Source organism: Talpa occidentalis, unplaced genomic scaffold (assembly GCF_014898055.3).
Source record: "Talpa occidentalis isolate TD23 unplaced genomic scaffold, MPIMG_talOcc4v2.1 talOcc4.10, whole genome shotgun sequence".
Lineage (NCBI taxonomy): Eukaryota > Metazoa > Chordata > Mammalia > Eulipotyphla > Talpidae > Talpa > Talpa occidentalis.
The window spans coordinates 97,907,843-97,925,362 of record NW_023600993.1 but is presented as its reverse complement, the minus strand read 5'-3'; the positions used below and the strand labels follow the sequence as shown (position 1 = coordinate 97,925,362).

At 41.5% G+C, this 17,520-nt stretch overlaps 1 protein-coding gene across 6 annotated transcripts in view; it reads right to left on the bottom strand.

The window, feature by feature from the left end:
* NCOA3 (nuclear receptor coactivator 3) overlaps window positions 1–17,311 on the bottom strand; it is a 111,256-nt gene extending 93,945 nt beyond the window's left edge. For 4 of the 6 annotated variants that reach the window (XM_037499898.2, XM_037499914.2, XM_037499922.2 and 1 more), the window contains exon 1: window positions 17,229–17,268. The gene's annotated coding sequence lies outside the window, so the exon portion shown is untranslated. Of the gene's footprint in view, window positions 1–17,228 lie in introns of all 6 variants that reach the window. The other 2 variants (XM_037499938.2, XM_037499946.2) reach the window with 1 other exon arrangement.
* Window positions 17,312–17,520: the final 209 nt, after the last annotated feature.

Here is a 17,520-nt window from a genome sequence, read left to right as displayed (position 1 = left end):
CCAGTTTACACAAATGTCAACCTGGACTTCCATTATCAGGAAAACAAATACTATTTGCCTTTAAATCTGAAGTAGACAAATGAAAAACAATTATCAGTTATAATATAAATTCTATTAACCTTCTCAAGATAAACGGGAACCTGAAATAAAGTTGAAATGTTTAAGTCACACCAAATAAAAAATATGCAAATCTTTCCTAAACTTTCTTTTAATTTTCTGAGCATTCGTCAACATAAGTGCGATAATATTTATTTGTCCAGCATTGTAACTAAAAGAATGCTTTTATAAATCTATCTTCTCAGATGCAAAGTAAATCTGGAAATGTTTTAAAAAAATCAAGGTTCACTTAAAATAGAAATTTAGAAATCAGAGGATACATATAATTTTGCAAGTTGTGTTTTAGCCACACAATTCAGACAGAAATGAAACACACACACAATACCCTAGATGTGCACTGCTTGCTAAAAGCTGGCCAGATGCCATTTTATCACTGATAGAGTAGCTTCAAATTCCACTCAGATTGCAATTGCAGTTGCACTGAACCCAGCAGTATATAAGCATGCCTGCATGTTATTATGGGAAATAGTGGAAAATTTCACAGGCTGACATCCAAAACGTCTGCGGTTCTTTTTCATTTCTTTCTTCCTGCAAAGCAGTAGTAGATCAGTAGTTGGATTTTTTTTCTAAGTTGGAAATTTCCACTGGCTTTGTAAACTAGCCTTCTTAAAATGTAAATTGGAAAATGTTCCAAAATTCCAGTCCTGACAAAATAATTCAGACAGAAAAGTAAAATATGTACCTTCAAATTAAGGTGAAGGGACTGGTGGACTAATTAAAGTGAATGTCACTCATTTTGAGTAAGAAAAAAGAAGTGCCCAGGTCTCAGGAGTCTTAGTTTTGGAATATTTAACTTAGGGAGATTTAAGGTTACAATAATTTCACTGAAATACTAAATGTAATAAATAGCACATTGTGAAGCTGCTACTTTCTCATTAGCTTATAATGGAAGCATTCAAAAGCTAATAGAACACAGAACACATAGGCATAGAAATTGTACAAAGACAATATAATATTCCTTGGCGAGAAAGTAATACATTCCATCCCAATGGAGGTAAGACATAAAGATGGTATTTTCCAGAGGAAAAACAATGACAAAACTTCAAAGATAACAGGGTTTTTTTTTTGTTTTTTGTTTTTTTTAAATATATTCTGGGGCCTCCCCAGTGGCGCAGCAGTTGAGCGCTGGGCTGCAAAGCTGCCCACAGCGCCAGTTCAATCCCCAGCCGCCACATGGCATGCATACCTCTCCTGCTGCGCCCACTGCTCCCCTGAGCAGTGTACTTCATCAGTCTGCCTGTTCTGTTCCCCGCTCTGGTGAATTCTCTCACCCTCCGACCCTTCTGACTGTACCCACTGCTTGTATAAATAAAAAAATCTTAGAAAATATATATATATATATATTCTGGATTTGCAAGTTTGTATTTTTTTTAAGATTTATTTTTATAGAAGAACTGGGGTACAGGCCAGAGGTGCGGGAGAGTAAGAGGATTCACTAGAGACAGACCAGGGAGCAGAACAGGCAGACGGACGGAAATACACTACTGAAAGGAGCAGTGGGCAAGACAGGAGAGGTCTGCCGCGCCATGTGGGTATCTCCCTACCTGGCCGGAACTCAAATTGGCACTGCTGAGGCTGCCAGCAGCTTCACAGTGCTGCGCTCAACCCGCTGTGCCACTGGGGCAGCCAAGAGTCAGTTTTTGTTTGTTTGGGTTTTTTTTAAAGATTTATTTATTTATACAAGCACTGGGTATAGTCAGAAGTGCGGGAGGGTAAGAGAATTCACCAGAGCCAGAGCGGAGAGAACAGGCAGACTGACGAAATACACTGCTGAGGGGAGCAGTGGGTGGTAGGAGAGGTCTCGCTCCATGTGGGACCCTCGCCGGGCGGCAGGGGCTCAAACCAGAGCTGCAGTGGCTGCGGGCAGCTTCACAACCCAGCGCTCAACTGCTGCGCCACCCGGGAGGCCCGAGTCAGTTTTTTTAAAGATAGATTTTCAGTACCTTTTCATTAGGATTATTCCAGGCAAATATATTTGATGCTTTAAAAAAGCATAATTAAAATGAAATGGACAAGAATTCACTGATTTGTGTTTATTAAACAGAAAAAGACCAAGTATTAGAGTAAAGAGAAAAATTACTTTTAACAGTTAAAAACAGTAGAAAACAATTTATTGTATTAAGAACTAGTATTTCCCAAGTTAAAAATTTCAGGTTTTTTTTTCCATTCCATGTATACAAATTAAGGAGTGGATTTATTATTACCTGTTTGTATAACTGTTATTCAAGCTCTAAAACAAGTGGCGCAGGACCTCCCTGGTGACGCAGGGATTAATGTCTCAATGCTATCACTGTAGTATGAGTTCAATCCCCACATGGCGCAGCAGACCTCTCCTGTCTTGCCTGCTACTCCCCTCAGCAGTGTATTCAGTAGATCCACCTGTTCTGCTCCCTCCTCTGTCTTTGGTGAATCCTCTCACCCCCTATACCTCTGGCCTATACCCCAGTTCCTGTATCAAAAATAATTTTTTTTAAATACTAAAAAGAAACTTAAAAAAACTGAAAACTTAAAAAAAAACAGTTACAATCACGTATAATGATAAATTTGACAAAAGCTGTATACACTGACAGCTACAAAACATTACTGAGAGAAATTAAAGACCTAAATAAATGGAGGTGGGCACACTATGGGCAGAGTGTGGTAACATGAATTTAGTGTGAAATCTGTTAGAGGGCCAGTTAGGAACACACTCCCAGCCAGTGAATGGCATCCTGCATGAACTCCAACCCCTTAATTCATACCAAACTCTCACCGCATCTCCACACTTGGAGATCTCAGACTTCCAGGACTACAACTCTCAGCATGCCTTGAACGTGACTTCCTAAACAAGGTGCTTCTGGGAACTAGGAACAACAGTGCTAAGCAGCCACACTGACCTTTAAAAGACAAAAGACTTCACCATAGTCCCTGCTGCTGGACTGTGCTAGCCAATTAATCTCACATGTATTCTAATGTGTGTGCTCCTCCATCCCCTTGTAAGTAAAATTTTTATTTCTTTGCATCTGCTTTAGGGTCTTACCAAGTTCTTGAGCACTCACAGCCCTAGGTCACCACTTTAGCCCTAGGGTTGCCCAATAACAAATCTGTACACCTAAAATATATACATTGTAGATAGAAAAGAATTAAATAGATGGCTATAGCTAGCTCTGTTCATGGAACAGAGGACAACAATAATTTTAAGAAATCAATTCTCCCCAAACTGATCAATAAATTCAATACAATCACAATCAAAATCACATTAAAAATGTTTGCAGAAGGGCCTCCCCAGTGGCACAGCGGTTGAGCGCTGGGTTGCGAAGCTGCCCGCAGCCTCTGCAGCGTCGGTTTGATCCCTGGCTGCTTCCCGGCCACCAGAGGAGGGTCCCACGTGGCGCGCAGATCTCTCCTGCCACCCGCTGCTCCCCTCAGCAGTGCACATCGGTCCTTCTGCCTGCTCAGCTCCCCGCTCTGGCTCTGGTGGGTTCTCTCACCCTCCTGCGCTTCTGACTGTACCCAGTGATTGTATAAATAAATAAATAAATCTTTAAAAAAAAATGTTTGCAGAAATCAATACACTGATTTAACAGCCAAATGAAAATGAAAATGACCTTTGAAAAAGAACAAAGTGGGGAGATTTTTCAGCATTATTTCAAGACTGATTAATAAAATATGGGGAGGGGCAGATTAGATTGACAGTAGGTGATAGAAGAGGCTCCAAAAACAGACCTACACATATTTGACTATTTGATTTTCAACAAAGGTGGTGATTCAAGTCAACGAGGAATGTATACTCTTTACAACAAATTGTACTGGAAAATTTTAATAGCCATGTACCAAAATATGAATCTCAACCCTTATCTCACACCATACACAAAATGAAGAGAAATGGATGGAAGACTTAAATTTAAAACGTAGACTATTACACCTCTAAAAGAAACAAGAGAAAATCTTAAAATCTTTGGGTTTAGCAAAGATTTCATAAATGCAACACAAAAAGTGTAATTGTAAAAGAAAACTCAAAACCAATAAATTGGAATCCACTAATATTAAAAACTTGCTCTTTCAAAAACAATGAAAAAGGCAGGCCACAGACTCAAAGCCAGTACTTCTAAAATATATACCCAAAAGAGGTTTTGTATCTAGAATGTATAAAGAGCTTTTACATCTGAGTAAGATAAGCCACCCCAGCTAAAAACAGGCAAAAGATCTAAGCAGACACGTCACCAAAAGAAGGCATACCAATGACAAATAGGCGCATGAAAATAATACATCACTAGTCACCGGTCAAATTAAAAGTCATAATGACATACCCACTAAAATGGCTAATATTAAAAAGACTGACCCTTGTAAGCCAGTAATAAGTACAATTTTTGTTTAAAAAAGATTTCAGGGAGAGAAAAAAAGTGACCATATCAAGTGTTAGTGAGGATGTGGGTCAACTGGAACTATCATGCGCTGCTTGGAGAAATGTAAAATAACACAACCACTTTGAGAAATGGCAGCAGTTTCTTAAAATTTTTAAATGTTAAAAGACATACTTGGCACATAACCCAGTCGTTCCACTTCTAAGTATTTGAAAAATAAAAAGCATGTCTACAAAGACTTGTACACAAATGTCATAGAAGCTCTTTCTGAAAATCAATAATAGGCACAACCCAAATATTCATCAACAGGTGAATGGATAAATTGTGAGACACAAACAATGGAACAGTACTAAGCAATAAAAGGAAATTACTGATATATACATATATGAGCATATATCACATATCATATACTGATATGTACATAAACAATTTTAAATCTCAACTGTGAAATTCAGCCCCCTCAAAAAAAGTAAAAATTGTGGTCCTCCCAGGTGGTGCAGGGGTTAAAGACAGCACTATCACACTATCACCAGTCACTGTAGTATGAGTTCAATTCCCAGTCAGCCAGGGAGGTGACCCATGTGGCGCAGCAGACCTCTCCTGACTCGCCCATTGCTCCCCTCAGCAGTGTATTTCAGCAGATCTGCCTGTTCTGTTCCCCACTCTGTCTCTGGTGAATCCTCTCACCCCCGCCCTTGGATGAATAAATAATTTTTTTTTCAAGTAAAAATTACGTAATTCCATTTATATAAAATTCTTAAAAAGACAAACTAATCCTGGGGCCTCCCTGGTGGCGCAAGTGGTTAATATGCAACCTATGAAGCTGTCCGCAGCCACTGCAGCAAGAGTTCAATCCCCAGCCAGAGAGCTACCCACATGGTGCAGCAGACCTCTCCTGACTGGCCTGCTGCTCCCCTTAGCAGTGTATTTCAATCTGCCTGTTCTGTTCCCCATTCTGTCTCTGGTGAATCCTCTCATCGCCCGCACCTCTGGCCTGTACCCTATTCTTGTATGCATAAATAAATCTTTAAAAAAAAAAAAAGACACACAAATCTTTAGTGACATAAGACAGCTCAGTAATTGCCTAAAGGTGGTGGAGGGAGAGATTATAAAGGGATGCAAGGGAAGTTTTGGAGGTAACAGATAATTTCCATTATAATTGTGGTGATGGATTTCACAGATAAAAACATTTTGAAACTCAAACTGTACAAGTTAAATATATGCAATTAATTGAAAGTCTATCATACCTCAGTAAAGTTGGGAAAAGCTACCAAAGAAAGTGACTATAGTGACAGAAAGCTGCCTGGGGCCAGAAAGGGATCTAATGCAAAGGGACAAGAAAGAACTATCTAGGGTGCTATAAATGTTCTGTACATCTTGACTGAGGTGGTTAACACACCTGCTTACATATGTCAAAACTCAAACTGTACATTTAAAATAATTGAATTTAGGGCCTCCCCGGTGGCGCAGCGTTTGAGCGCTGGGTTGCGAAGCTGCCCGCAGCCTCTGCAGCACCGGTTCGATCCCCGGCTGCTCCCCGGCCACCGGAGGAGGGTCCCACATGGCACGCAGACCTCTCCTGCCACCAGCTGCTCCCCCCCTCAGCAGTGTACTTTAGTCCTTCTGCCTGCTCTGCTCCCAGCTCTGACTCTGGTGGGTTCTCTCACCCTCCCCTGCTTCTGACTGTACCCAGTGCTTGTATAAATAAATAAATAAATCTTTAAATAAATAAAATAAATAAAATAGCTGAATTAAAAAAAAATTATTATATGTAAATTATACCTAAATAAAGCAGATTTCTAAAAATAAAAAAAAGGAGCAAATAAAGTCACACAGTCACAACATATTACAGTTACCATCTCAATAGATGCTGTTAGTCTGATATCCTCAGTGGTACTTTTACTTTACTCTTTAACTTTTATATTTATTGTTTATGTTGAAATAGAAAAGGAAACCATAAAGGCACTAGAAGATACATGAAAGGGCTTGTTTATCAGATCAAAAAACCTGATCCCATAGTACACTACTGAGCTGTGGGAAACAAGCACTTCCATACATTGCTAGTGGGTCTGTAAATTGATACCTCTATAGGGAGTTATAGCTAAGTAATAGCTAAGTAACAGCTAAGTTTTATAGCTAAGTAATAGCTATAAAAAAAATGTAATCCATGCTCTTTATAATCTAGCTTCCAGAAACTTTTATATTTTTTATTTTTAAAAAAAGAACAAAGACTCATATATAGCTTTGTTTGTAATAATGAAACTGTATTAACTGGAATATATCCATACAATGGAATACTGTGTAACCATTAGGAAGAACTCAGTTAACTACAAATATAGACAGGAAGTCTCTCCAAGATAATGTCATAAGTATACACAGTCCAGAATAAAGTTCCTGAGTGCCGATTACACATGTGAAAATTTACTGGATTGTACTTATGAACTTAATGAATATGTTATATTTCAATATAAAGTTTACCCCAAAATGTGAAAGAAATTTATTAAGCATTTATATGCCTGGACTACAGTAACAAAGGCTGCTTTTGGGCAAACTAGGGGGAAGCAGCTAAGAGACAGCTAAGGAAGTGTGCTTTACTATCTTCTTCACAATCTTTGGGATCTTTTGAATTTGCCCCACATGCACCTACCATTTGCTTTAAAATTTTTTGAACTGAGACCATTTGCAACTGTATCTCTGAAAAAGCTGGGATTCTAACACAGAATAAACTAGACACAAAGATGGATTTAAGTCCATCATAGTTCTTCACAACCAAATTTCGTATTTCATATTCATCACGTCTCATTTTTCACTACCTTTATAACCAGTGAAGTTAAATTCCAACTTAGAAAATAAATTTTAACAGAATCACCTTTCTATCTAAAAAGACTTTTAAAAGGGGGAGAAGGGTTTCTATGATTGAAAAAAATGCTCCATATTACATGAGAAAATGCACGTAAAGCACAACACTCTTCGGGCACACATTCAGTAAGTGGTAGTTTTTCTCTTTTACATCTAAAAATATGAATCACAACACAGGAAACTCAATTTCACTGGGGACCTAGGGATGAGAGGGTGGAAAGTAGAGCAAAGGAGACAACAGCAAATGAAGCAAAAGATATAGGCAGAATTAAGGAAATGATGCTGAAAATGTAGATTAGAGTCAGATTATGAACGGCTTTGGGAATTCCATGGGAAGTTTAGTTTCAAACTCTTAAACAATGAACAACAGAAGATTTCACCCCTTCAAGCAACGATGCAATGAGAAAGGACAAAAAAGAAGAAATAGCCAGTCATGCACAACAGGTGAAAGCCTAAATTCAGAATGACCTCTTTGGAGGAAACTAGGAAAAGAGCCATTAAAGTCTTAAATAAACATTTCTATTGATTCAAAATTTCACTTCCAAGATATCTGTAGTCAGATATACTCATGCCAGCACACCAATCAACACACAAGATACTACAGCATCATCCAAAATAGTAAAAACCCTGGAAATGGTAATGAGGAATGGGTGAAATTATATTAAATCCATCTGTACAATAGATTATACAGCCTTCTAAAAATGTGAGGGATAGAAAGACTCTCCAACTTCTTTTAAATAAAAAATAGTAGGAGACCACTGTGCTACTATTTGTTAATTTAAAAAAGAGAGGGAGGGCCTCCCCGGTGGCGCAGCGGTTGAGCGCTGGGTTGCGAGGCTGCCCGCAGCCTCTGCGGCGCTGGTTCCATCCCCGGCTGCTCCCCGGCCACTGGAGGGGGGTCCCGCATGGCGTGCAGACCCCTCCTGCCGCCCGCTGCTCCCCTCAGCAGTGTACTTCATCAGTCTGCCTATTCTGCTCTCCGCTCTGGCTCTGGTGAATTCTTTTACCCTCCCGCACTTCTGACTGTACCCAGTGCTTGCATAGATAGATATAGATAGATAGATAGATAGATAGATAGATAGATAGATAGATAGATAGATAGATAGATAAGAAAGAGAGGGAGAGAACAGGAAAAAAGAAACTGAAGAGAAATTCACGGTATGTGTAGAATAACCTCTAAGGCCAAAGACCTGGGAATAATAAAACAGGAGGACTGCTTTTTCATGATACACCTTCCTGTACTGCTCCAACTCTGCCATGTTTATACCTTCTTTTCAGTTTCAAAAAAAAAAAAAAAAACCTATCAGTTTTAACTGTAATTAAGCACTACAGAATAAAAGACAAGAGAAAGATTAGAAGCAGCAACTAATTCCCTTTAGATCTATTCCATCTCCTCCATGAAGCTTCCCCTAACAACCCACTGAAAATGACCTCTTCTTCCTCTGAACTTCTGAACCACTTATGTTGCTGAAGCTATGTTTTTCAAGTATACTTATTTCTCAACTAGACTGTAAGCTCCTAGATCACAAAGGGAGTTTAATGCTCACAATCTTTAAAGAATAGTGGTACTGAATAAAAACATTTTATTAACAACTTATAGAAGTACTGTCCAGTCCTAGGGCAATGAGAAAATATGAAGATACTCTAAGACCCAGACTTCACTGGGACAATGCTGATGGAGAAATAGGTCCCCAGCACATCCTCCTAAAATTAAAAAGTTAGGACTTTTTAATCCTTATCTCAATTTCCAGGTTGGAAAAACTGACTTGCATGCTGAACTCTAGAAACCTTCACATCAAAATACTTAAGGGGGCAGGGGGTTTAAAACGAATGTAAGTGAAAAAAAAATAGCAAACTTTAAAAGCTTTTAAAAGGACTGGTCCCTACCTCAAAAAAGACAATTTGACTAAATCTGCCCTACCAATCAATAAATAATCCCCATGCATGTGAAGAGGTAGTTAAGATTCCTATCAGGAAGTAAGAAATATATTTTCAGTTGTGGCAATCTGGAAAATTTACTGAAATGTAACCGATCTATTCATTACGTCTACATTGGATAGCAAGAAAAAGAGGCAAAAAAATTAACATCTTTTCAGACATGTCTAACAAGGGGCAAATAAAAAGGGGAATGATTTTTTTTAAAACTGACAACCGAGTATTATATGAAGGAATCTGGGGTGTATTCTGCAAATTGGTAAGCAAAAAAAAAAAAAAAAAAAAAACAGATCAAAAAGATGTATCGATCAAATGAGCAGAAATATATAGAAGACTAGGGAAAGAACAATTTGAAACCTATTACAGTAATCTATTAGAATAAAAATATATTTAAGGCAAATGTAACAATAGATTTGTGCAAAAATAAAACCACTTTACTCAATGTCATCCTCAGCATTCACTGAATACTTCATGCTCTTGCTAACGGTTTTCCAAGAGGATCAGTGCTCCTCCATATTAAAATCTTCATCATTCTTTAAAGTCCTGCGTCCATCCCCTCACCTGGTCAGGGCTAGCCCCTTGCTTCCTCTGAACTTTTCCACATCTACATAGGCAAATAGACTGAAGTGATGTGAGTACCTGATTGTGTGCACTTGGAGGTCAAAACCTTTTTAACTCTCTCAGAGCCTTAAACAGTAAAAGCTTAATAAACACTGATTAACTATGTGTTCCTAGGAGGGAACATGCAGCAGCCAAACTGTAGCAAGTTAAAGATGACTGAAGCTGAGGTCTCATGGCTAAAACAATGCTGGTGTGAAAAATCAGTTTAAAAAGTCACATGTGGGGCCTCCCTGGTGGCGGAGGCGGTTGAGCGCAGCGCTGTGAAGCTGTCCAGAGCCTCTGCAGCATGTATTTGATCCCAGGGCAGCCAGGGAACAACCCACATGGGGCAGCAGACCTCTCCTGTCTCACCCTCTGCTCCCCTCAGCAGTGTATTTCAGTCAGTCTGCCTGTTCTGCTCCCAGCTCTGTCTCTGATGAATCCTCTCACCCTCCCACACCTCTGGCCTGTACCCCAGTTCTTGTATAAATAAAATAAATCTTTTTTTTAAAAAGTCACATGTGGAAGTTATTTTGTACTGAGTAAAGAAAGGTTGGAGGGTATAAGGTTGGAGGGTATAAGGCAGTACACAATTTCAGGCTTGCCTAATTTGGGATCCACAACACCTAAAGCTTCCACCATTTTAAATGTGATTATGCCCCTTGAAACCAGTTTCTGAATTCCTTTACTGATTCATGATGAAATTATTTTTTAAACTTAATAAAGTAAGGTCCTCTCTTAATTTGAAGAAAATACCCCCCACCCTCCAACAACATGCATGTGGAGCTATTTTTCTCATTGGTGAAGTTAGATTTTCCTAGATACAGAAAATACTTGCTCTGACAGTATGGCACCAACTACCTTGACTGGGATGAAAAGTGTGCTAAAACAGACCACCACCAGGCAGGTAAAGGAGGAAAGAGATGAGCTTTGGATAAAGCAGAGGATGTGTTGACCACAGACACAAACTGGTTAAGAGAAATTCTTGAAACATTTTTAAATAAAGTTACCAAATTTCAACCTGGGAATAAAATCAGCTGATATAGCTATTCTACAGAGTGACTTAAATTCAATAATCCATTTCACTGATGACAGCTTTACTGAGAGTAAAGAAAATGACTTCATTTTCTGACACCAGAAGAGAGGGTTGAAAATTTTCTTGCGCTCATGCACTCTCTCTACACATATGCACGCGTGCGTGCACGCGAACACACACATTTTGCTGCATGTAGCATATACTATGGTGAAATTAGTAGCTCGAAGTCATCCTATCCCCAAACTCATGAGTCAGCACTAAAACCTGTACCTCCACATCATCTGTATCAAGCTTAATCTGTTTAATGTTCGGCCAACAAAATTTAAAAGGTAATACTACGTATCCATATGCTGCTTTGCGGTTTACAGAATTTTCTAATATAAGCAAATTTTCTTTATTTCTGTTTGGATGCTGCGTATTCCCCCTTTGTTTAATAAGTTTGAAACTGACCCAGAGAGATTGATTTGCACAAATCTCACAATACAAGCTTATATATTATTCAACTTTTCATTAGTAAGTTTTCTTTGCAAAGAAATTATACTGATCAGGTAGCAAGGGGGGGAATATTTAAAGATTTCCCCCCATGTATTCTTTTTATTAAAATTCTGTATTAAAGCTGAGCATATGTTCACACTGCTCTAACAATGAACACTTACTTACAAAAATTGTCCATTTAGGATATTAGGCTATGATAAACAAATATTTGTTTTCAAAGTAAGAATATTTGGTTTTAGATTTCACTTAAAGAGCAAAGAATATTTACTCTGAAAGTCTCTCCCTCTTTTTTAAAAACCCTTTCTTTCCCCGCCCCAAGCTTTCTCTCTTCTTTTGTACTGAAGTTCTCAAATGCATAAGATGGAGGAACAATACCACAATACAACTGAAGGCTTCCTGCCCACTAGTCAGTCATTATTCTCAGGACTTGAGAACTTTTTCAAAACACTGCTTGAGTTGCTTTGAAATTCCCTCTTTCAGTTTTTCCCCTCCTTCATGGAATACCTATTTAAAAGAATGACTTCAAAAATGTCTTGCTGCACCCAGTCAAAACTCTCCAAACAAGCTAAAAATGCTAGCCTCAGATATGAAAGTAGAGTCTGAATGCCTGAAGTTTGGCAAACTACAATCAAAAAATACAGAACAGAAAGAAAAAAAGTGTATTTCTGGCATAAGAACAGTATTTTTCTCATATGTATTAACTGTTTCTGAATATCCCATATTTATACATACCTAAAGTTGAAGACTACAATGTCACTAACACTTTGAAAAAATACAAAACCCCTAGAGAGATCTAAAGGTCTCAAACTCCATTTGGCTGACTAGAAAAGGGCTACTTTAATCACTGCCGATTTAAGAAAAGTTCTTATTAAAGTGAAGTATATTCTTTTACTTTTTGAAAGTTGTCAGACATAGAAAAAAACTACCCGAAGCAATCACCTGGAAACCTGGGGGATTTCCCATTTCCCCTGACCACATTCTGCCGGTGGCAGTAGTACTTATTAATACTTATTTGGTTGTTGAGATCAATCAGAGGAGTTGGAGACAAGGCAGGTAGAGAAGCTAAATTATCCAGTTCAAACAAGGGCTGTTTCCTTTATAAAGGTAAAAGCATTAAATATGAAGGTAAAACACACTGGTTCATGAGTAACAAGTTGCCAAATAGATACAATAAAAATTTTTTCAGCACCTTTACCAAAAAAAAAGATTAAATAATCTAAGTTCCACTCCACAACAAACAAGGATGTGGTATATAAACAATGGAATACTACTCAGCTATAAAAAAAAAAAAAAATGAAGCCCTGCCATCTGCGACTAGAGTATAATATGTTTAGTGTAAAAAAAAAAAAAAAAAATCAGGAGAAAGACAAACACCATATGATTTCACTCATCTGTAGCGTATAAAGAAAGCAAACAAATGGATGAACTAAATAAAACAAAAATAAATTTATACTGTAAGACCAATCAGTGGTTACCCAAAGGGAAGTGGAAGGAGGACCAGTAAATTGGATAAAAGAGGACAACTGTATGAGGACAGAGCTGGACTCAGCGTAGTGAGGTTAATGCAGCACATATCCATGGTGAGTTTTAATGAGACACACCTGAAACAGGTTAGGTTGCAGTGTTACTTCAATAAAAAGAGAATCCAACATTCAAAAAAAGATAAAATTAGTTTTTTTTTTTAAAAAAAGGATGAATTTATTTTTAACAATATTCAATAAAGCTCAATCCCAGTACAACAAAATAATTTAGCTAGTCCCCCGGAGTCTGTTATAATGGGATTTAACCTGTACATTCAACATTCAATTAACCATGAGGCTTATCCTAATTGAGGATTATTCAGACTTCTGCAGTCCTTTCCCATCTATCTACTACTCCAAATCAGCTGCCATAGTGACCAAAAGCAAAACCTCAGGGAGGGTAGATTTAGTCATTACCGTGTGATACGCAGGCCAATATTCCCTTTACATCATTATGTGATTGAAGAGTTAAATTTAGTAACCCAGTCAGCCTAGTCTCCAAAAAGTGAGGCTTCATAACTCACTCATAGCTTCTAACCAAGAAAATTAAATACCTTCACAGGAAAGCAGAAACCAACAGTCACGCTCTTTCCTAGAATATATTGGTTAAAAAAATATTAATGAAAAAGAAAAAATTGTATACATGTTCCTGATGAAAAACAAAAGACAACAGAAAAGATACTACTACCCCACCCCACCCCCAAAAAAAAAAAATGAAAAGACACCATTACTCTACTTGCTCTTAGAATATTCTTTGAAATAGGTAAAGCCTATTTGCCAGTAGAGGTGAGGCTTCATTCCTTTGCCGACAGGCCACAAAATTTACCACACAGTTAAATAGATCTTCATGACTGCCCCCTGTGAACTAACCTGGCCCAGCAGAGTCTACCAAATTGAGTTAATGCTAACAAAGTTGAGAACTGACAGTAGGGAGTTTAAGAAGATTATCCAGTTTGTGGATAAATCGGCCTTCCAGATCTGCAGGTCTTCCATTCTACTCCTGCTGTGTATCTTCTGGCCACTTTCCTGTTCATTTAAGAGTCTCCACCAGAAGGTAGGAACGGGAAAGGCGATTAAATTTGAGGCAATTCCGTAATTTGTTAGGGAGCTGAAAATAAGGTTAGGCTCTGGAAAAATGGCATCCTTAACTCAAAGTAATCTTTTCCCTGAAACCCTGTCAGAAAACCAAATGAATTTACCTAGCAAACATTAACAAAGTAAAGGAATAAGCCTCATTACAATAGAGGCCCTCCTCCACCTTAACTTTGAAAAGTTCATGTTGCAACCCCTCCCCCACCCTCAAAAACACTCATAAAAAAGAAAGTGCCTACATTTTACTACAGCATTCAATATCAATGCTATCCCTGAGATTCTAAACTAATGACCATCACCCACCCCTTTAAATCTGTTTAACTGAGAAAAAAAATAAAGTTTACAATTCCAATACCAATTTCTGCTTCCAAAGTTTTCACCACTCAATCATGAAAAAAAAGGGGGGGGGAATATTCCAACTAAAGAGTACGGTAAATTCAAACCAAACTGTTTATCCTATAAGAAACTATCCTGCCTCAATTATTTTGTCAATCATAACAAAACTGTTTTCTAGTGCTAGGTAGCATCAAAAGAGTAACTGTAATCAATTGTACTCCCTTCTGCTGAGTTTATCAACAGTCACTGGAGGGGCTCTACTAGGTCCAAACTTGCAACAAATTAACAGTTTTCAAAAGTAACCTACATCCTCTGGCAATTACTTGAACTATACAGTCTCAAAAAATACAAGAACCCTACAGCCATTTATTTTAATTAACCCAATCAAGGAAAAATAGCCATTGGGTTTATTTTTTTTTAATCTTACCCTACTGCCCAAACTAAAATAATTTCTGACCATCTTTTAAAAGACTTATCAAAAAAATTAAAAAGACTATCAAAAGCACAGTAGTCGTCACATAAAAGGAACTAATCTAGAACCATACTGCTAATGCTCAAAAACCTTAATTTTTCAAAACTTTCTATCTTTTCTATGCCCCTGCCATAGTTAAGGAAACTTATTTCAAAAGACCATTCAAGAAGCCAGAAGTAACCATTTCAAGAAGTACTTTTTATTTGTAAGGCTCCTAGGAAGAGTCCAGGGTTCAACTCTCTCCTCATTGAATGAATTCTAACTTATTTGTTTAGGGTGTGGGTTGGAGATGAGTTACAGAAAAATGTGCAGTACACTCATTTTTAAAATAGAGAATTATTTAATGTAATCCCTAATGCCCTAAACTCTCATATTATTGATTTTTTAATGAACAGTTAGTGTTAGTAAATTTAAAACCATTCACAAAGTTTAGAAATCTTGTTAATTGTGCTGGGATTGTTTTGCATTTTCAAAGTCTCTGGCGTTAAATATTTTATGGTAGAAACATTTCTTATAACTGCTCTAAAAAAAAAAAATTACAGCTTCCCACTAAATCCACCATTCTCCTGTCCAAAATGTGCGTAGTTCTCTAGGGCGGAATTGGCATATGCATCTTTTTCTAATGCTGATTGGATTATTAAGTCATTTATATCGATACGTGAAATCCCCTATAATTTAGGATCATGGGCAATCTAGATTACTGCTCATTTAAATGCAGAACCTGAAGCAACCCCCAGTGACAGGAGCTATAGTGTTCAATATCATTTTACACGTTACAAACAGAGGCTTCGTTTTACATACAATGAACCCTAGCGGGGTTCTTCATCCTCAAGCCCCAAGATTATTTCCCGAAGGGTGCTGACAGATAAGGCAACATGAGCAGTAAGTTCGGAAGCGCTTTCAAATAGCGACCAGCATCTTTTACACAATAAAAAAAAAAAAAAAAAAAAACAGTCTTTTCCCACCACATTTTCCCTTTCTTCTCTTCATTTTCCTCTCCCGCTCCTGGCACCCAACGAGCGTGCTGCACATGCAAACCCTGTGATACTGACTCCAGAGGACCCTGCAGAAACCAGCCACAATTCCTGCTCGAGGAGGGGGCACGGGAGAGTTGAGAGGAGACTCATTTCTCAATGTATCTGCCTTTCCGGCTGCCCCCCGGCGCCAGCACAGCCCATTCTAAGCCCGCAGGCCACCTTCTACATTTTTTTCAAGCACGGTTCGGGTTTCCATGTAACATTGCGGTTTCTGCAGCGCTCGGTGAAGACCTGTGATTCTTTTTTCTTTCCACCGTCTTCTCAACAACCTGCTGCAACAAAAACGGAAGGTGTCTCGCAGCCAGGGACCGGCTGGCGGGGGCGAAGCAGGCATTTAAACCCGGCGCCGCAGCAGCCTCGGCCGCCGCGCCCGCGCCTCTCCCTCCACTCGGCGTAAAACCCCCGCAGGGCGCGGCGGGTCCTCGGCGGCGGCCCCGGCCCGGCCCGGGCTTCGTAACCACCCCAGGCCGGCCCCGGAGCGGCTCAAACTGCAGCGAGGACGCTCCGCGGCGCGGGGGGGGAGTTTCGGCTCCGAGAGGCTCCCGGCCCGACCCGCGCCGCCCCGAGCGGGAGCCCCGGGCCCCGGCGGCGGCCTCGGGGAGATGCTGTCACCCCCGGGCCCCTCCCCGGCGAACTTCTCCGCCCGGCGCCCGCGGGCCGGGGAGCAGCGGCGACCCCGGGAGCAGCGGCCCCCGCGAGGCGCGCGCCGGAGAAGCCGTTGATTTAAATCCCGACCTGCGCGGAGTCGCCGCCCGCGAGGGGACGGGCGAGGAGAACGGGGGGCAGCGCCCGGCAGACCCCGAGCCCCGAAGTCAAGCCTCCAAGTTCCCGCCCGCGCGCCGGGCCGCCCCGCGGGGAAACGGGGCTGAAACGCCCCAAACGCCCGGGCGCGGGGAGAGACGCCGCAGCAACGCCCGGCGGGGGCTGAGGGGGCTGAGGGGGCTGGCGGCCCGCGCGGGGGTCGGGGCGCGGGCGGCTCCCCCCGCCCCCCGAGCCCCCCGAGTCCCCCGCGAGGGCGCCAGGGGCAGCCGGGGGAGCCAGGGCACCCCGAGGACCGCGGGGGGCCGGGGAGCCCAGAAACTTCAGGGACAGGCGGGGGCAGCGGACACCCGAGGTGCCCCCAAACTCCTCAGGGGGACCCTCGCACGGGGACCCCCTCCGAGCCGGCGCCGCGCAGTCCGGACCCCCTCCTCAGCGGGGCACGTCCCGGGCTGCGGGGAGGCGGCGCGGCCCCGACGCCCCGAAACTGCCTCAGCGGACCCCGCTCGGCGCGCCCCTCAGGCGCCTCCGCAGAGCAGCGGCCCCGGCTCGCGGCGGCCCCGCTCGCCCGCGCCCCGCGCCCCGCACGCCGGCCCTCGCGCCGCGCGCCGCCTTTCTCTCACTCACCGCCCGCCGCCATTTTCCTCGCAGCTCGGCCTCAAGTCGGAAACTCGCCGCGCAGCCCGCAGGCACCGCCGCCGCCGCCGCCACCGACCAGCCGCCGCGGCCGCCGCCGTCGCTGTGGAGGGGCTCAGGCGGCAGCGGCTGGAGCGCGGCGCGGGGGCCGCCGGGATTTGTAGTCCCGCGGCCACGCCCAGCACTACCGGTCCCAGGGGGCCTTGCGCGGCCCGGGCGCCGGGCCCCGGCCCCGCCCGGCTTCCGCGGCGCGAGGGCGTGGCGGGTGGGCGCCTGCAGGCTG